At 45.6% G+C, this 21,435-nt stretch overlaps 1 protein-coding gene across 1 annotated transcript in view; it reads right to left on the bottom strand.

Moving 5' to 3' along the window:
* The window catches only part of TOGARAM2 (TOG array regulator of axonemal microtubules 2), a 124,109-nt gene extending 108,344 nt beyond the window's left edge, over nt 1-15,765 (bottom strand). Inside the window, exon 1 of the mRNA XM_075595423.1 lies at nt 14,817-15,765. The gene's annotated coding sequence lies outside the window, so the exon portion shown is untranslated. The remainder of the gene's footprint in view (nt 1-14,816) is intronic.
* Nucleotides 15,766-21,435: the final 5,670 nt, after the last annotated feature.

Here is a 21,435-nt window from a genome sequence, read left to right as displayed (position 1 = left end):
GACACACATTGGCAGGCTCACTGGTTCTTATCTGCTGTAAATTCTGCGTTTCTATGTTTCCTGAATTGTCAGAATATACACACAGAAAAATTCAGAATATTCGAACCTGCAAATCAACCAGATCGCTAATTTCTCAAACAAAACAATGGGGACTTAAATGAATGGGCCAGTCCCTCCTAGCGATCTCTCAGTGGGTGTCGTGTTTATTTGGTTAGATGCAGATTATTGGCTCTTTTTCCCCCCAAAAAAAAAATCAGACAAGTGGAAGTATTTTAAAAAATACATCCTTAAACCTTTAGGGATATATGTATCAAGGAAATTTGGGGGCAAATCTGGGGCATTTTCACCCTACACTTATGTATCAAACTAATTTGCTCCAATTTTGCACTGTCTGCCCCAGTTTGCACCTTGGGGAGAGTCAGTAGGAGGAGTTTGTGGGGAGTTACATGGTGCACAGATTATAATGAGATATATCACATTCTGTGTCTCTGTCCCAGCTTGCACCTTGGGGAGAGTCAGCAGGAGGAGTTGGGGAGGAGTTACATGGTGCACAGACTATAATGAGATGCATCACATTCTGCGTCTCTCTGTGCCATTATTTTTCCCTTTTATTTGCGCCCCCAAATTCTCCACATCTGTAGTGATGTAAGTCTAATATTCGGCATCAGATAATAATTAGCACGTTTTTATGCACTCAAATTCCCAAAAGGTGATATCATAAGGTTAGAACAGGGGTTCTCAACTCCACTCCTCAAGCCCCCCAACAGGTCAGGTTTTCAGAATATCCCTGTGTAACCCCCTTTCCCTATGCCTAAGGAAACCGTGGGCGACTAAGCGTGCTGCTGTTACTTGTGAAGCTCCAAGGAGGCCAAAGCCTCCGCTTCTGAGGAGCCGGGGGTGATATATCTCGCGGTGCAGCGCCTCCACCTATGAGGATCCCAGCGTAAGCGGTATTACTCCACATAGGAAACAATATACTCAGAAATAAACAATGTCACACCAGATATTATATAACTCGTCTTTACTGTGGTTCCACAGTATGGCAAATAATACAGTACATACAGTACAATAACACAGTAACATAGTAACACAGTACCACAGTACCCCTGTGTGTTCCCCCAAAGTACTGAGGGTGCCCTGGGCACCTAGAACCCCGGTATCCGCAGAACAATTCCCACCCCAAAGTTTATGAAGGTAGCACTACCCTCCCTGAGGTGTGGTGGTGCACGGTGGTACCTTCCGGGCTATGACCAGGGAATCAGGAGGATCCTCTGCCAGCAGAGCCGCATCTGTGGTCCCACTATGCAGGGTCTGAAAACCTCCCCTCACGCCTTACAGGTGGTTGTCCCTTGAGGTCTCGTCCGAAAGTCGCCACATGGACGTCTGTCCGACGGCACGGTGGCGTGGGTTGTGGATCTCTAGGAGGGAGGGTCCCTATCTAGGGCCTTCCCTGCAATACTACTCTTAGTAAGGATCAGAGCCTAACTGGGGCCTTAGGTCTAAGTTCTGGTCTAGTCCAGGGGCTTACTTGTTCCCTGGACACATCCGTCTGCTGGCTCCCTCAGGGCTAACTCCGCTGGCTCCTAGTCCCATAGAGGAGATCTTGATCCACAAAATGGCCGCTCGCTCCCAATTGGCTGGGACGGCCCATGTGACCTATCCCCACCCGAGGCTTCTGGGAGATGCAGTTCACTTGATTCCAATATGGCCGCCGCAAATTTCCCCTGGTCAGATGGAGGCCTCGAGAAGTTAGGGGCAAGTTACGCAGCACACATCATATAATGGAAGGAATTTAATTCGGTTTGCAGGGACTTCATTTCTGCTCCGTCTAGAGATACTTAATACAACATCAATACGAAAATGTTGTATTCTAGAACACGTAGCGATACAAAACATTGCAAGTCCATGCAGGGCCGCCAACAGGGGGGGACAATGGGTACTGGCATCCCGGGCCCCATGATTTCTGTTGGCAGCCCTGAGCCCATGCAGCTATGTAGTAACACATGGTCAGATTTATGTTGGTAGAGAGACTGGTTATATTGATTAATAGGAGAAGTTTGCCAGGAGTTACACAATGCACATATTGTAATGGGAAGCATTTATTACTGATCCGGGATACGTGATGTTTTTCCCTGTGGCCTGTCCCTAGATTAGAGTCCTTCATCAGGTTTACGAAACCGGGTTCATTATTCTTAACTCTCTTCTTACGCAACGGATATACATCTAGACACAGAAATGGGGACACTGATGCATAATGCCCTTCGGCGCCCGTTTCATATACTCCAAACAAGCAGCTCGGAAAAAAACATCAACTGATATTTCAATACAAATCAGAGAGGACACATTACAAAGAAAGAAGATAAAGACTAAAATAAGAAGAAATTAAACTAAAGGAATATTCTTCTATAAACTGATCTTCACTCAACATTTAAGAAGGTTCATCGTGGGACAAGGCTTAATGCGGATGGGAGATGGCCGCCGGGCCCTGTTTGGGCCTCGGGTTTCATGGCGGCATGGTTTTATTTGCGTTTTGTTTTGTGACCTGCCGAAGGGATGAAAGAAGGAATGGGTTAATTTTTGGATGAATATATCCCTTTTCTTAATGGATTACCAAATGGGTTAGTTCCATGGGGTCCTGGGACTTGACGCCTTTCTCCTTGGATGGTGTAAGGGGGTTTGCCATTTTCATTGACCCAATTGGTGCCAATGAGGCAATCTAGGCTCTCAATGGGAGGTCCTACAGTAGGTAACCTCACAGGCACGAAAACGGGTTACTGAAAACAAGAAACCCACTTACCCCATCCAAGCAGACGGTCCTCACAGGCCTTCAGGATCCAGGATCGCCTAGATATTATTAATAAGGTTTCACGACCACTATGGTTACTAGGGGGTTAATACATGTTAATTGTACGTTATTTGTTTAATACTGTATGCAGGCGTTCGGGCTAGTTTGGTTTTCTATATATAGACAAACAACAGATCAGGGGGTGCGCGAGATTTTTTTTTTTTTTTGGGGGGTGGGGGGCAGTTAGAGATCCTGCGCACTTCCCCAAAGCATTTAAATGAATTGCCGGGTAGCGCACGAGGCCTCTGTAAGGCCGTGACTATAGTGAGCACGATGGCACACGCCTCGCAAACACAATGCAGGACTGCAATGAGGCCACCAATAGTGCGCGCGCGCGAGCGATGAAGAGCGACCGCACAGCAGAATTTTGAGCCGACAGAAAATGTTGATTTCGTAGCGCAATGGCCGGGTCACGTGTGCGGTTCAGCCAATGAGGGCGAACCAGCCTCGTGATGTCACGGCCACGCCTCCGATCACAGTGCAGAGATCGCCTCGAGCAACAGGCGCGCGTGTCGCCATGCGCTCTGCCGCGCGCGCGCGCACGTGTGCCTACTATAAAGGCAGCCTAACTTACCTTGGCTTCAGGCGACACATCGCCATGGCAACGTGTGGTCATGTGACGTGATGTCACATGACCCCGGTTTCTAGGTAAGATGGGGCGTGGGCACTGGGACTGAGCAGGCAGTGGGCGCAGCGCAGAAACAGCCAACGCTACTCTGGGCTGGGTGAAAAGAAAATGGCAACCCAGGAGATTGTGGCGACTAGATCTCAGCTCTTCAGAGTTAATCGAATAGCATGTAAAGGGATAATTTCATGAAAATGACCCACTTACTGCACATGCTCATTTGCATTTAAAGACCTCCCCCCCAAAAAAATATTGCAGAGCTGTTTTGGCTACTTCTTTAATCTTTATTAAATACATTTTTTTGCAAGAATATAAAATATCTGTGAAAGGCACATCATGCCAGAGAGTGGTGCAAAGCATTGCTGTTCGAGGGTTAAACAAAACCTCTCTTCAACTATTTTCCAAACAAAACGCACAGCTAATAGTCGCACTGACACCCATTACATCATTAAGCCACAGAAAACCAATGTGCATATTATATTGCCAACAATGAATAATGCGCATTGTTCTGCGACAGCCTGTATGTAATAATGCATTAATGGTTTGCAGACTGTCTCTCTCACTAGTAAACACATCATTACTGATTCAATGTGCCAGGCTTACCCATTGGCTGAAGGGAGAATGTGCTCCTAATGAGGCAATTACAGAACGAGGAAGCGATGGTGTTGATTAAAAATTGCCCAGAATAGATTGCGGGAGGCCCCAATGCAACTAATCTCTGAATGTTTACTTGGATTTGAAACGGTTGAGTGAGTGGAACATCCTAACCAGACAAAAGTGTATTCACATTATTATAAGGAACAGAGCAATCACTCACTGAGGGATCATAACCATCGATGTGCTGTATAGGAGTTTGAGCAACATATACAGTCTTGCCAAGCTGAGTTCATGCCATGTTAAGGCTGGGTTGTACCAGGCTTGGAACGGCTCAGCTTTCTGACTTCCATTGGAATAGAGCAGGCCTGCACAACTCGTAAAGTGAGAAGGGCCGAACTGCTCCAAGGGAAAAATAATTTGGGCCGCACGGGTAAAAATCATCATCATCATCATCATCTCTCCTCCAGCACCTCTCATCATCATATATCTCCCCCAGCACCTCTCATCATCATATATCTCCCCCAGAACCCCAAACTATCAACCTTTGTGATACTCCCCATCTATCTCTCATACCCCCATCTCTCCCCCTCACCCACACACATAATACTCCCCCTCCACAAACACACAATACCCCCCTGCACACCACACACATCCCACCCCCCTGCACCTCACATCCTTCTCCCCCCTGCACCTCACATAATTCTCCCCCTTGCACCTCACATCATTCTCCCCCTCTGCACCTCACATCACTCACCCCCCCTGCACCTCACATCATTCTCCCCCCCCTGCACCTCACATCATTCTCCCCCCTGCACCTCACATCATTCTCCCCCCTTGCACCTCACATCATTCTCCCCCCTTGCACCTCACATCATTCTCCCCCCTTGCACCTCACATCATTCTCCCCCCTTGCACCTCACATCATTCTCCCCCCCTGCACCTCACATCATTCTCCCCCCCTGCACCTCACATCATTCTCCCCCCCTGCACCTCACATCATTCTCCCCCCCTGCACCTCACATCACTCACCCCCCCTGCACCTCACATCACTCTCCCCCTCTGCACCTCACATCACATCACTCTCCCCCCCTGCACCTCACATCACTCTCCCCCCCCTGCACCTCACATCATTCTCACCCTTGCACCTCACATCACCCCCCCTGCACCTCCTCACCTCACATAAGCCCCTACACCTCCCCTCACCCCCCTGCAGGGAGGAGGAGGAGAGCGGACTCAAGGAAGGAGGAGAGCCGCCGCGGGCCGTACAGTGAGTGCCGGCGGGCCGCGTGTTGTGCAGGCCTGGAATAGAGGACCAGATAGCAATAGGATCCATGAGGTGGGTCACACTCTTACACTGGCAAAGGGTTAGGGTACTTTTATCGCATATGGAATTACCAAAGAGCGTCCCGCCCCCATATTTATACCTGGGTGTGCAGTTTCAGTTATTTTAATTGAACCAACATCAGACTTTTGGGCGAGCTTTGCTGCACATGAGCTTTTTAGGCCACGCGGCTTTGTTCTTCAGATGTATAGATGTACAGTATGTGTGTGTATATACAGTGGTCGACAAATCACCAAAAAATCTACTCGCCACCTAGTACCACACGTGTGCTGCTTGGGCCAATAGGAGCTCGCCACGATCTTAAATCCACTCGCCCGGGGCGTGCAAATATATATATATATATATATATATATATATATATATATATAGCGCCAAAAGTGTACTCAGCGATTCACAGACAATACAGTACAGGGAATTATAATAATACAATAAGCACAGCAAAATCAGGTTATATATATATATATACACATAATACTGAGTTAAGTTATGGTGAGTAAAAAAAGTGACAAAAACCCTCCACAGGAAAGCAAATATGAAAATATAGCTGTATGCTCATCTGCATGTCTTAGGCAGGTCTGCAACCCCGCCTTTCCCCATTATCATCCAGCATACAGCACTTCCACTGCAGCAAGGGATTCTGGGAAATGACATGCAAATGAGCACACAGTGTCACTTTTTGCCTCAATAACCATTTTTAACATGGTTCCCTATAGGCTTAAGCTTGCTGCATGGTCACAGCTTTGAGCACAGCCAGGGTTAAGGTGCATACCCAGAAAACCACCCACAGACAGCTGTTTCGACCTTGATGGGTCTCATCAGTGTGGGGTTGATTTTACTGGGAATGCAAGAGAGGCTATGGGATAGGCTAAACCATAATACTGAGTTAAGATATATATATATATATATATATATATATATATATAAATAAATAAGGAAATCCCTGCCCTGAAGAGCTTACAATGGAAGTGTAAGTCTCCCAACATATCAGAGACAGCAGGTGAGGGAATAAGTGCTGTGTATGGCAGTGCTTGGCCATAATGGAGTGTCTGTGGGTGTGGGACAATAGCCATGAGTGCAGGCTGTTCGGATGCTTGATTTGTGGGGCAAGTTTTAAGTTAAGTCAGTGTTAAATCAGAAGGTTAACACCATTTACAGGGGAAGAGATGGCAGGGAGGCGTGGGTGAGATCAGGTGTGTATGTCTGGGTTCAGGCTTAGGGGAGATCCCCAGCAGCAGGGAGTAGATCGAGGGTGTGAATGGAAGAAAAAAAGAGACAAACCGCGCACAACTCATAGTGTAATAAATTCAATTATATTGAAAAAGTGAAGATGGTTATAAATGCACGTACATCAACTTTGGAAAATCAAGCAGTACATGAATTTTGGCTAATGTTACCAACCGCAGTCAGCGTCATCAAAAGTCCTCCTCCGAACGACAATCCAGCACAGCACCTCACGGTAGTCGATGGAACCTGCAGACACGTAATGTCTCCCAGCCGCTCCTCCGTCTAATGTTGTAGCCGGGTCCCGGTATGCAAGAAGTGCCCTCCAACTTCCCCCCAAAATCGCAGATAAAAGGGGTACTCTCGCTCCACTCAATGTGTCGGGAACTCGCACCGGCTTTAGATTTCACGCCAATGTCAGTGTAGACAGCTGATGAATGCAGGTCCCATTGGTGGAGTATGTGCAGTCGCCCAATAGACGTCACTGAACCCACGTCCTATATATGCGACTGTCAGATTGTAACACGGGCTGCACAGACGCTGACCATGGAAAATAAGTGCTCAATGATAGTGCAAAATATCAATATAGCAAATGAACATACCCTACGCGTTTCGTCAATACTTCTTCAGGGATATGTTAGGATATGTTCATTTGCTATATTGATATTTTGCACTATCAAAGACTATAGTGGGGGGTAGAGGGGTAGAATGCTTCTATGAAAAAATAAAAAACATATCAAACCCATTCTGCACACACATTAAATTTGTGAACAACCACTCCTCCCCTCCTTCAAAACAAGATAACCATCCTTTGACCAAAAGGCATATCAGAGTACATATATAACGGATGATGACAGCCGTACAGGATGATAACTGAAGGAACAGCTTTCCCCCTACATATCTCTCTTGTGCTCTTCTTTATGGAATGCTCAGTATATGTCAACACACCCAGCATTTCATATATTTTTAATATTTCAAAAAAACTTTTAAAGAAACTTAAGGTCTCAAAAAATGACTAAGATTCCATTCAATGTTAAGACCGCAGGGAGCACGAGTCTTAAGCATAAACATCCAATAAGCATCCCTGCGATCCAACATATTGAGCCCGTCTCCTCCCCTTTCCTGTGAGAACACTCTCTCAGTCCCTTTAATGGTCAATCCTTTAGTCCCCCCTTCCTTACATTCTGTAAAGTGTTTGGACACCGGGTGAGAACAATCTCTTTAAACACTATTAGGTCTTAGGCAATACTATATATATCTTTATACTAAGACCTGATAGTCTTTCTACCTCTACCAGTGCGTGATCGAGAGCACTCATCTAGTGTTCCTATATCGATCCAAGTCACTACACTATGTTGTTCTAATTTTTAAAGCCCTATATTTTATATTCATTTTGGACATTAAAATTATTTTAAATATTTCATTAACCATTTTCAGTGATAAGAGTGCTTGGAAACTAGGTTTCGTGTTCTTGTGTATTTGTGTAAGCCCTACCTAGTGAGTTCATCATTTTCATCTCAATTAAAGCTGTAGCGGGGTACTTTCTGTGTCTCTTGAAGCAATAACAGCCAGACATAGCCAAGCGAATGATTTTAGGCGAGGAACTGATTTATTTTTAAAGCAATGCACACTTTCAATCCATTCTCCAAACATATTTATTTTATGCCAAGCCCCCTCCAATCGCAGAGATGGCCAGTTACTGGGCCGGACGCGTGGGGGCTTACACCGTTGTACTAAATCCGGGATGTTTTTTGCAGGGGTTGCTGCTTTAACCCCTTCTATGCTTTGCGAGGTGTTGCTGGCCCGTCCAGCACTGAAGCTGATAAATAAGCCACGTAGTTTTCAGTAAACCTGTCAATCCCACACTGGGTGGGGTTAAGGTCAACAAACCCGCAGGTCCCAATGCATAAATATTGACTTCGAACGAGCGTCAAGTGGAGTCAGACTGAAGACTTGAATAGACGTCAGCTACAGAATGGTTGGGATGACAGATCGCTCGTCAATGGATTGTAGACGAAACAAAGATAATGACCGTCATGGAGAGAGCAGAATAGTATACCGACCATCACACACCGTCTACCAAGCAATAAAAAGTGATCCCGTGCGTAGATATGTCATGGTTGTATGGGGACAGTGTCGGCTTTTCCCCCCTTTCTCTGGTTTCATTGCAAAGTAAACTAAAGGTGCAACATATTAGCAGAATGGGAAAATTATAGACCTGAGATTGGCCGCCAGACACCCCTGATTTGTCCTGATTAACATTAGAAGGCGCTCAGGTCTCATATTCGGGTATTCGGGAATATTGAAGGCAGGATGCGGGAAACCCTGTAACCCAGGAGTCCCCCTCTCCCTGTGTCTCAGGGAACGACGCGTGCTGCTGTACCTGTTGTTCACAGGAGGCCTGAGCCTCCGCGAGCCAGGATGAGCTCTTTCTCCTTGCATGCAGCGCCTCCACCTCTGAGGGATCCCAGCATTGGCGGGATAACCCCTCACAGGAACCGATATACAGTAATAAGTAATACACCACACACTGTATGGTTTACTGTACACACATACAACAATATCCACAGTATGAACCCAGTGCCTCAACATGTGGTGGTTCCCCCCAAAGTAGTGAGGGTGCTGTGGCACCAATACCCCTGGTGGCCTGTCCCAGCAAGTCCCACCCAAATGTGAGGTAGCGCTACCCCGTGGATGTAGGTGCACATTGGGTACCTGCCTGGGTACTCCAGTACCCAGGTGCTGCTTGTCGTGATGGATTGGAGCGGGTCCCAGGTAGCAGGGCCTCCAACACAAATTCCCTCTCCTTAGGGTCCTGATCCTCCCCGTGAGGTGAGCTCCAGCCGCAGGGTCTCGTCTGAGTGTTCTGGGATACTGCGGCCTGATCCCAGGTCGCAGAGCACCGCACGGCTGTCCGGTCACCGGTGCAGACATATCAGTAAGGGGAAGAGTCCCTATCTGGGGCCTTCCCTGCAACACTCCTCTACTATGGCTCAGAGCCTAACTGGGGCAAGATTTAGGCCTAGGCCAGCAAGCACTGCTCCTGGGACAGTACCTTCTTCTTTGCCTCCTCCGTCCAGACTGGTGCGTTTGCTCCCTGCACGCAGAGGATATCCTGTTTTCCCCCTTGCTACCATCCTATTGGCTGGACAGTCCCATGTGGTACAGTCCGTCCCTCTAGGGATTCTGGGACTTGTAGTTACGCAGCTGCATTTGCGGAGCTACACAAAGATGGCCGCCACCTCCACTGTACATGTGCGCCTCACCGTATTGCTCATGCGCTACTCGCAAAATGGCCACCCCCACCTCCCGATCGCGCAGAGCTCCGTGGAACCACTAAACAGATCCCCCGCACCCGAGGCAGGGTAGGGGGACTCGCCTACATCAGGCTCTTTTGGGGGTGATGTACGTATGCATGATGGTTAACAAGTGTTCACAGAGGTTTATCTAAATGGTTAACGCACAACCTTGGCTATCATGTTTCCCGAACCTCCCCCTTTGTATTTTGAGCTGCAGTAAGTATTGGGGGTTGAAATGGTTCAGATGAGGTCAACGCCCCCCCCCCCCCCTCATGTTTTCATTTACTGTTTACACAGTACATACAATTTTCACCAAACGTACAAAGTATTCCCCGCACAAAAATCCTCAGCGTACCTCTAGAATATCAATTATTCTTTCCAAAATTGTAAATTGGGAAGGAGGAGGAAGGAAGGGTGGCTGGGGGAAAGGGAGGCGGGGGGGGGAAAGGGAGGCGGCGGGGGGGGGGGGGGGAAAGGGAGGCAGGGGGGGGAGGGAGGAGCACAAGCACATTTATTGTGCACAAGAAATACCAAGTACCTGTAATATTTTCCATTGTTTGCTCTCCCAAATGGGTGCAGAAATGTATCAGACTTTTCTATTGAGTTTGGAGCGCATGAGCTCTCTTACGCCACAAGCCGCCATCTTTCTCCCCCACTATAAGAGTACGCCTTTCCTCTGGCAGGGCATAAATCAAACTAAACCTGTCAAGAATGTAAGAACTGGAACTGGATTCATGAAAGGGGCCGTCTGTCGTACGGAGAAAGTGAACTAAGCACACTGGCATGTTTAATAGGTTACATGTCGCTGATTAACACCTTAAAAAAAACACAGACAAGAATATGTATTGTTAAAGAATTATTTTACACTTTAACCAAAAAAAAAAAGACAAATATGAAGAGCTTCCTTACGGTAGAAAAAGGTAAAAATAGGGCAGGATGACACCTCGATAAAGGGCTGTGCTGGGCCCAAAACGTTGCGTCTGTGCCATGGTGTTAGCCTTTTCTATCCGTATGTGTTTCTATAGTATTTATATGTTGTTCATTTTTTGTATTTTGGGGATTATTTAATGCATTTTTGCACATTGGTTTGCTTCATCTTTCTGCTACTCGAATATAATATAATATTACTAATAGAACATTTATGCCTTACTGCAGGGGTGCTCAACTCCAGTCCTCAAGCTCCCAACAGGTCAGGTTTTCAGGGTATCCCAGCTTCAGCACAGGTGGTTCAGAGGCTCAGTCAAAGACTGAGCCACCTGTACTGAAGCAGGGACTGATTGAGCCACCACCTGTGCTGAAGCTGGGATGTCCTGAAAACCTGACCTGTTGGAAGCTTGAGGACTGGAGTTGAGCACTCCTGCCTTACAGCACAAACATTATGTTTTGTCTTTGCCGTGTGTTTTGTTACATAGCCCTTTGTATTTAGTGATTATTGATTATTGATAGCAGTGGGAGAGGGCCATTTGGGTGTACATCACATTTCTCTCAATATGTATGTGTTGTAATATTTTGCCTATCGGGACCGATTTACTTCTTGCAGCCTGCATGTATGTGAGCCTTTCAGGGAAAATAAACACGTGCAAAAACTGCTCACATTTTCGTACCAGTGACACGGGAATGGAAGCGTGGCTCCGTGGCGCTCTCACTGGCGTTGAAGTAGGGGGAAATGGGTCCGAATCCACGTGGCCGCTCATTGTGACCTTGGGCAAGTGACCTCTCCCTGTGCCTAGGGCACCAAAATTAGACTTTAAATTCCTTGGGGGCAGCGGCTTAGTGTCAGCAAAATGCTATACACAGAGCACACTGCCAGTGCTATGCAAGACACAGGTTATTATTATTATGAAATGCTCTTAATATGTTACTTTAATCAGTATAAATTAGAGATGTGTGAAACGGTCGTACTCTGGTTTATGAGCAATTTCACAAATTTTCTGCAAACACGTCTCATTCACCTAGCGATCTGAAGGCGGATAATTCTCTCTAGAGCAGCAGTGTGCCTGCGCCCCCCCACCCCTCGTACCTGCTGCCAACTCGGTTGCGCCGCCCCCCTCGTGTCTAATGATGCGTCAAATGACGCTGTGGTGTCATTTGACGTCACGTCTCCATAGCAACGGGCGTCATGTGACGCCGCGTTGTCAGAGACGAGTGACCAGAGCCTGCTAATTAAGTTTAAAGGAGGCCTCACGCTCTGTGCGGGGCCTGTGTAAATACCGCGCCCCCAGAAAAAAAAGTCTCGGGCGCCCCACCCCCCCCCCCAGTTTGCGCACCGCTGCTATACAGAAAAAAAAAAAAAACTACAAAAAATTGCTCAATCTCCATTGGAGGGAAGCAAGCAGCAGCGCAAACCAGAGCCCGACACTAATCCCCAACCAAGTGCCACAGAAAGGCAAGATATCCCGTTGGATTAACCCATTACCCCTTAATTATGCAAATGTCTGTGTGGTGTAAACCGCCGTCTTACATCAAATACCAAAACAACAACCAGTTATTGGGGATTAAAACAGCATTTCCCAATCCGCTCTGAACTCTTAAATCACAGGGTACCAGGCCCAGCTAAGGAGTGGGCGCTGGCTGCAGCAACCAATCAGACTCCACATGTTATGGCGACATTCCTCTCACTGATTGGCTCGCTGGCAATGATGCAGCCAATGCCCACTTTCCTTTCTTATGTCACCATGAAATGGACACTAGGGGGGGCTATTGGCTAATGCCTCCCGGTTGCAGATATGTGGCAAATGCGTACAAGGAAACATTTTCAATGGGATGCTCTCTCTTTGGTAAATCTGGTGCGGTTTTTGCACAAGACCCATCTTTAGAAAGTGGTGGTAATGCACGAGAGACCTTACAGCGCTGTAAGTTCTTAATGAGCTGGAAGGTGTTTACGAGCTTAGTAAATATGAGGCATCGCTCTTACAAGAAATCAGCGATTATGCTTCTGGTAACAGAAAAATGCAAAAGAAAGAGAACCGCTTCGATGCCCCAAGAGACAGTGACAATTATTATTTGTCTGCTTCAAGCTTCTCTGGGAACTAAACGGTTAAAGGATGTGAAACATTTGACATACGCATATTGTCAAATGGCAAGGGTTTATACGACATGCAAACCCTGTCCTGTTTGGGCTTTGTTTTCACCCATATGGGGATAGAATTAGCATCCCACATAGCAAACCAATGTGCTTTTTGTCTGCTATATAAATATGATATGTTGTATTCCAAGGGGTGGCCGACTAGTCCTCAAGGGCCAACAACAGGTTAGGTATTACGGATATCCCTGCTTCAGCACTGGTGACTCAGTTGTTGACTAAACCACCTGTGCTGAAGCAGGGATATCCTTAAAACCTGACCTGTTTGTGGCCCTTGAGGACTGGCGTTGGCCGCCACTGTTGTATTCCATCCTTTTTTTTAACCGCTTCATTGCCAGATGGGACAGCAACTCTCCTTTGCAAATTAATGCTTTGTATGACTTTGTAACCCTGGCACTAAGGCAATTTAAAAAATAAACAAAATGTTTTACTATGTATTGTATTTTCTTAATATACATTATTATTACTTAGTAAAAACCCTATTACACAACGAATTACATTTGATTCACGATTAGGACTCAAAGTTGACAACTGTTTTTTTTGTTCAGAAACCAGATAATATAAAATCTTCATGAACAATACAGTACAGGAGACTTCACCGCTCAACCTTAATATAACAAAGTATCCGGAATATGTGTGTGTATCAGATATACAATTGAAGGTGCAAAAAGGGACTCAAAGTTGACAACTGTTTTTTTTTTGGTCAGAAACCAGATAATATAATAATTATAAGATAAACAGGAATATGTGTGTGTATCAGATATACATTTGAAGGTGCAAAAAGTGTCTTTTTGCGATCCCCTCAGGGATGATTCATGTACATATTAAAATATCTTACAATATGTATCGTTAGTCCAAATAAAAAAAGGTATCACCCAATACTCAAGTGTTCAGAAAACGCAAATATCACAGATGTGTAATCCTATAAAAATCAACACCAAACATGCAGAAAAATCAGCATATAATGAAAAGTCTGGTGTTATATCAGAGGTGTTTCCACCCTCCCCGCCCTGAATCAAACATAGTGAGATTTGCTGGGTTGAGAACAAAATATTGCAATTTAATCAGAAACATTACTAAGTGAAACACCAATAAAGCCTATTGAAACTGCTGATCCAACTACCAGCGAGACGGACTGTAAATCAGCGACTTGACACGTCTCCTATATTCTGACAACTACTGCAACTTCTTAAATAACCTCCGGCCGGAATTTACAACACAGTGGTAAGTGTTCAAATCACCTTGAAAAATACAAGATAGCTTTACTAGGGTGAATGAATTAAAAAAAAAAAAAAAAAGATAACTGTGCATGCAATGTCTTGTATATAATGTATACCCTGCTCATTTATGTAACTGTACTTGTAAACATGTATTATTTGTCTTAACTCTGTGCCCAGGACATACTTGAAAACGAGAGGTAACTCTCAATGTATTACTTCCTGGTAAAATATTTTATAAATAAATAAATAAATGCAGATTGTGAACACACAACTAATATGCAGTGAATTAGATTGAAAAAAAGGCGCTAACTCCTTATATAAATATTAAAACAAATGAGTGCAAATAACAAGTGCAATTATCAACATGTGCTCAGTATTCAACCACATTGAAAATAAGTTATAAGTTACAAATAACCCTGCTCAAACCCTCTGGTGGAACCTGTTTCACGGGTTCCAAGAAGAAAGATATATTTCAGACAATCCTGGATTGTCCGAAACACACAACTAATAACAGCAAATCAAGTTTCTAAAATCACACGGAGTGAAAAAAAAACAATGGACAAAACACAAACCAATAAATCCTACCGTGTGACAGAGTCGCTGGAACGCCACTTACACCAGCCATGAAATATCCGTCTCCATTTGGCCGAAGACAAGAGACTCCACTTCAAAACCAGTTTGCAGATCCAGATTTGGTCCGTGGTACTTGGAATGAGGTCTCCCTCCGCAAATAAAGTAAGAAACGGTCACGTCTACCCAAGCTTATTTTTTTTCTTCTTTCCATCCATTGATAGATATGAGAAGGGGGTCTGTTTCCCCCGCAGTTTCCCCTGGTGACGGTTCCCATGGTTGTAAATCATTTTCTGTTTGTCGGCCCCATTCGGTCACAGACAGAATGTGAAGAATGGGTTTAGTAATTAACAGGTTCACAGCCAGAGAGAAGATGGATTGTATGTGAGAATGTGCCAGTCTGTGCCATCTTGTATACAGGGTCCATCGAGATAGGATTAAAAGGAAATTCATGGCAAGGTGAGGTTTAACAGGTTCAATGTAGCCGACTGATACACTTTCTTTAATGGACCATTGTAAAATAGTTTAAAACCTTTAACCTTTCTATGTTAAACAGACACACTGGATGTTTTGTTTTACAGATGTTTTCTGGTGATAAAACTGCGCAGAACACATTGTTTTATTATTTTCTTTCGTGTGTAGTAATTATAATAACGTCATTAGCCAAATAGATACTCATAAGTATCTGATAAACATCAATTCAGCAGACCACAAGGGGGGGGGAAAAAACAAAAAAACATTCATTTTTCTCATAGGCAACGGTAAATAAAAATACCACATTCACATATCGGACAGGTCTGCAACCGTCTTTCACCATTATCACTTAGCATACAGTGCATCCCCTGCAGCAAGGGATTCTGGGTAATCACATACACATCATAGTATGTTACTCTTTGTTATCCATTTTAACATGGAACCCTATACAAATAACTCAAACCGATTGCATCTTCCCGAGGAAACAGAATAAACTTCTAAATTGGTTGAAGCAATAGAAGTAGAGTGGAGCAAAGGTGCACTGCAACTGGAGAGATTCTTTGAAAAAAATATCACGGGCAAACTCCAAGATAAAATAGAGGGTATTTAATAAATGGACTCGCAAGTAGATGAGCATGACAAACGCACCAACGCGTTTCATACTGTAGGACTCTATCAACGTATCACCTTGATAAAGTCCTACAGGATGAAACGCGTTGGTGCGTTTGTCATGCTCATCTACTTGCGAGTCCATTTATTAAATACCCTCTATTTTATCTTGGAGTTTGCCCGTGATATTTTTTCTAAGAATCTCTCCAGTTGCAGTGCACCTTTGCTCCACTCTACTTCTATTGCTTCTACACTCCAGGATTGCACGCAGAGGAACTACTATAGTGTATTGGCGCTCTGGACTTCAGTATACCCCCAGGGCAGGTAATGGGCAATAGCCTTTATCTTATTACCTTTGACCCCTAATGGGGATGTTTATGCTTTAAGTGGGGTGTGCATTTTTGACCATCTCTGCGGTAGTCGTGCAGACTGACGTCTAGGTCTTTATTTTTGCCCCCCTCTTTATATGATCATGATATATATATGTGAGCCTATGGATTGGATACCGTGTTCCCATTTTTGGATTATTTTTTCAACTATCAAGATACTTGTGTGTACACACGAATATTCAGCGTCGTTCTATTAACTTCTCTTCTAAATTGGTTGAAGGTCTCTTTTTTGACCCACTGTTGGAGTGATCTCTTTAAACCCGAGCCTGCAAAACTTTCTTAGGCTGCGAACCCGCTGCGGTGGCCGCGGGCCACCACACCCTTACCCGAGTGCTCCCTGCCCCCGCTGCCTCCTTCCGGCAGGGCTGACTACGTACTGTGACGCGTCAGCCTGCTGGAACTACAACCTCCTTGTGCTTTTCAGTGCTGACGCGTCACGTGGTACGCGTGTCAGCCAATGGGGAGGAGGGGAGGAAAGGGAGGGGAGGGAGCTACGGATGGGAGGCGGCTTGGATGGGGAGCAGGGAAGGAGCTGCGGGGAAAAATGTGAGTGTATATGTATGTGCTGTGTGTGTGGGGGTGGTCGGCACCACGATCTGGCAAAGTTTTACCACGCCCCCCCCCCCCTCCCTACAGACCGCATATCGCGGTCTGTGCTTGTCAGCGCGCCGCCTGTCTGCAGTACGGGCGCGCTGACTGAGGTAGCAGGGCCTTAGCCTTACCTGAACTGCTGTACAATGCGTTGTGAATGCTACCAACAGTGACACAGTTCAATCCTTAGTAGGGTTGCCATGTGGCTTCTCCAAAAATACTTGACACAAATGGTGAAAGGAGCGGTGAGCACCACACCCACCCACCTACCTCTCCTTGGTCCCACCGTCAGGCTCCTGACTGGCTGCTGCTGAGTAATGCAGCCAATCAGGATGGAGGAAGCTGCCCAGCCCCCTCACAGCCCTGCTCGGGGAGGGGAAGAAATCACCCCCCCACCCCTCAAAAAGGTCAGGTCACTATGTCCAAAGGGGTCATACCAGACACATACATGTCAAGGATTCTCTATTTTTTTTTACCAACAGTGTCGAAATACAGGACAGTCCAGTTCAATACTGGACACCTGCCAACCCTAATTAGCCCCATTAACCTATAACTAAAAGCATTCAGCCAAAAAACATCTCTGCTGTATCGTTTCAGACTTTCCTGGCAGTAGTTCGTACCTTTGCAAACTTAGGCATGAATTCCTTACTGAGAAAAGCCTGCCATGCTGCTTGTGTTAGGAGCACAAACGAAAAGGTGCAGTAACAATAATAATGATGCAGAGATCAGGGCCACACAATGATTTGCAGGCCTCTCAGGCAGTGAAGAGGTTCACATGTGTATGATCATTTCATTTTGGGGTCTCACCAAAACTGCTACTTGCCACAGCAATTCAAATCTGCTAACAGACCAGCAAATGGGAATTCCAAACCAGGACTTGCTCATTGTCTACACTGCAGTCCTGGAGGGAATTCTCCATACCTCACCGTGGACCTGAACAAAGCAGCCACCCAGAGAGGGTCCCTCAACCATCTGCATAGATCAGCAGTGTTTGGGATCGTGAGCCTCCCCAGCCAGCCAGGAATCGTAACTGTTCGATGCGGCCAGTGGGACAATCGCCAACCCTATTCTATCTAAGGGACTCTCGTGGTACCCCACTGTGGTCCATTTGGGCTGTTTGCTGCTGCCTGTGGTATTGGACTCAACTATCACAAATGCGGAGCCTCCTCCCACACTGCATCTCACAGCAGCACTCCCCCTGCCCGCTTTCTAGAGTGTAAGCTCTTACACAGGGACATCCTTTCTAATGGTCTCATCTTTCTTATATGCACTATTCCTGTTCTTGTCCTCCCTCGCACGTCACTGCACACCTGAGGATTCGCACCCTACCAATAAAAGATAATGTGATGTATGGCTCAAAAATAAAAACATTTTTTTTTTTACATGTTCTTTGAAAAAGAAAAGGTTCTGGTCCCCTACTGTCAGTCTGTCCCACATTGTGCTGTTATCTACAACCTAATGTGATAAGCGGTGAAGCTGCCATAGGCCATCTTGTTCTATCCCAGGTTGCAGAAACCATTGGAAGACATTCAGGGTGGTTACCTTTCTGTCTAGGTGGCGGTGACCACTTAGTGGCGGTGACCACTTAGTGGCGACTCGCCCTGCGGGGTCAGTAGTCATGGTGGCGGTGCACCGGTGACGATTTGGTCGTGGCCAAAAAAGGTCCCGTTCCAGCGTGGTCTTATGCGTTTTAGGAAACCAAGGGAGGGGCGTTTGTTTAGTATGGGCTGCAGCCATAACTAAGACGGCGTGACCTTGCTGACTTATCCGCACCCAGTACGAGCAGGTTTGGATCCATACATTTAATTGTGGAGTTCAATACACAACCCCAGTAGCACTTTACCAGGACGGGAGTTTAATTTGCATTAATCTACTCAAATATTCAGAATAAAACAATTCAGGGTTGGCCAAGAAACAAGTTGGTTAGAATGTATTTTAAGTTACCCTTCAAGGCCATTAACCTCTAGGAGTCAAAATTAATATTCACTTAAATAAATCACTGCAATTTATGCAACGTGTCTGCGTTTGGTTGCGGCAAATGTAGGGCAGTCATTAGACATCTCCGTCTGTGTCCTGTGCTGACAGACGAGTCTCATACAGGGATACGTTTGTGAAACTTGCCCTTAGCAGAATCATCATTTAACATGATATATCCCAAATATACATATTCAGCAAGCTTTTAGCAGCACCTCATCAAACAGCGAATGTTCGGCTAGCAATGACCCATAGCCAGCCCGCCAGGGTGTAATTAAACCGGCAGCTCAAATGCACAAGGACAATAAATATTGTACTCGTGCACACGAATTGTAAAGGCTGCAAAATTAATTACTATACATTGGTCACAAGGAAAAAATGGCTCATACATGTGCGGTATTTTTGTTGCCTGAACCACGTACACAGCATTTTACAGAAAAGACATTGAGTACAGAGGTTTAATGCTGCTTTAGCTGTACAGCAGAGGTGGCAAACTCTAGTCCTCAAGGGCCACTAACAAGTCAAGGTTTTCGGGATATCCCTGCTTCAGCACAGCTGGCTCAGTCATTTTGATTGAGCCACCTGCACTGAAGCAGATGGCCTTAACCTGACCTGTTGGTGGCCCTTGAGAACTGGATTTGGCCACTCGTGCTGTAGAGTAAGGGAACGGCCTCAGCGCACGCGCACCGACTGGGGGTCAGCCCCATAGAGGGCTGTACTTTGTGTGCGCAGCCGCTGGGGAAGTCTCGGACCACAGCTACATTTAGAGTATGACCCAGCGAGACGGAGGCGTTCAATATTACACAGCGTGATTTTGTGACAGGCAAATGGTGCTAAGGAGTGTGCTACTGCAGGGTGACCATGGCCAGGCAGCAATCCCTCCAACACAATAGTATATAAGGCCTAGCTCTAAACAAGGGTGCTAAGCGTTCGCATTCATGAATGGGTGCAGAGACGTGCTCAAACTTTGAACCCTTTCATGGATCTGGGCCCAAGCAGTGTGCATTTTTATGCTCACTCAATCTACACCACATGTTCCTTGGCATACACTCACATTAAGTACACTCAAACATCGGACACTCCTGTTAAAGTCTATTTCTATTATAAAGAACCCATTCGTTACCAAAAATGGCGTAATCTATTGCTAGTTCCTTGTGAATATACCACCATCTCACACCATTGTTGGAAGGAAAAGGAGCTCTACTTCCCCTCAGCACCACTCCATTTCCACATGAAATTATTTTTTCCCGTACGGGGCTATGTTTTGGCAGTGAACCACTTATTACAGGCGACTGCTTTTGCCAATTCTGGTTTCTCGTTGTTCCATCAATGGCATTAAAAGCATCCATGTAGTCAAATATGTGTCTTTCATTGGCGGCGTAATTTAGTAAAAATCAGGACACGGAATCCTTCAGTCTATCCAAATACATACCCGAAAGTTATTTGTTCTTGTAAAGGACATACAAATACAGTCCCAGTGTCACTTTCAGCATCAGACATAAAGCTGCTATACTGTGTTGGTCTGAAATGTCCACCTTAAAGCAGGTTTTTTTTTTTAAATAAAAGCCACAATATTGTTAAAGTGAATTTGAGAATTGGGACTGTTGATCAATGCGTCCTAATTCTTACAATACAGACTGGTAGGTGTTCACCACTGTACCCCGTTGTACTTCGGCTTCAGCCATACCATTTGCAAAGTAATCATTAGGCAGTTGCATTCCTGGCAGATAACATCTCATTGTCCTGCATCTTCCCCACCAGTCATGTTTCCTCACTTAGTATCTCTACGAGCAATGACTTTTGGACGGGGTTTTATTAGCAATTGCTACCTGCATTACCAATATCCCACGGTGCTACTGCCGTCTGATGGTTTGTTCAATGCTTCCATAACATCTAGCAACAAACCCCTTTCCCCACGCAGATATTTACGCCTGCATGCGCCTCCATCACCCGCGCACTTCTGTTCTGGTGAAAAGCATGTCTGGAAGGAAAACAGCCGGGCGTTTCCCCCGAGAGCATAATGTGTCAACGTGCGGCGCAAGCTCAGCCAATAACCTATTTACAGCATTTTAAGGATTAGATGTTGGTGTTTTAGTCATCAGTCCCACTGCTTTCCTAGCAATTTACAGCAAATGTCCTCTTTTGATGTCATTTACTGCTCCTTAAAAAAAAAAAAAAAATCAGGGTTTCTTTTCCAACATATTTGAAACCAGGGAAGTCCACCAAGTTGAAGTGGTACATACAGTACCTCTGGTTAAAAGACAATTACAGGTAAAGGTGCCGTGCTAGGTAAACTTCTTTCCCTTCAAGTCTCCCGGGTCAACAGGACGCCACCACGTCGTCATTGATTGTGGCTTTGTATCGGTCACGGATGGTGTCCAGAATCGATGTTACAGGTGGGGCTTAGGCAGCACCTTTACGGGGTGTGTGGAGTTCACCAAACCCAAAAAATAGCACCATTCAGCTCTGCAGGCATGGTATCAAGTAAGTACACATTACCATTATGGGGTGGGGGGTTGCCACTTAACATATTTGGGGCTCTTGCTTCCTGGGCTGTAGAACATTTGATTCGATGCAGTTTAACAGGACTAGCTTGG

This window comes from Ascaphus truei, chromosome 4, assembly GCF_040206685.1.
Source record: "Ascaphus truei isolate aAscTru1 chromosome 4, aAscTru1.hap1, whole genome shotgun sequence".
Lineage (NCBI taxonomy): Eukaryota > Metazoa > Chordata > Amphibia > Anura > Ascaphidae > Ascaphus > Ascaphus truei.
This window is presented reverse-complemented; position numbering and strand designations above follow the sequence as displayed.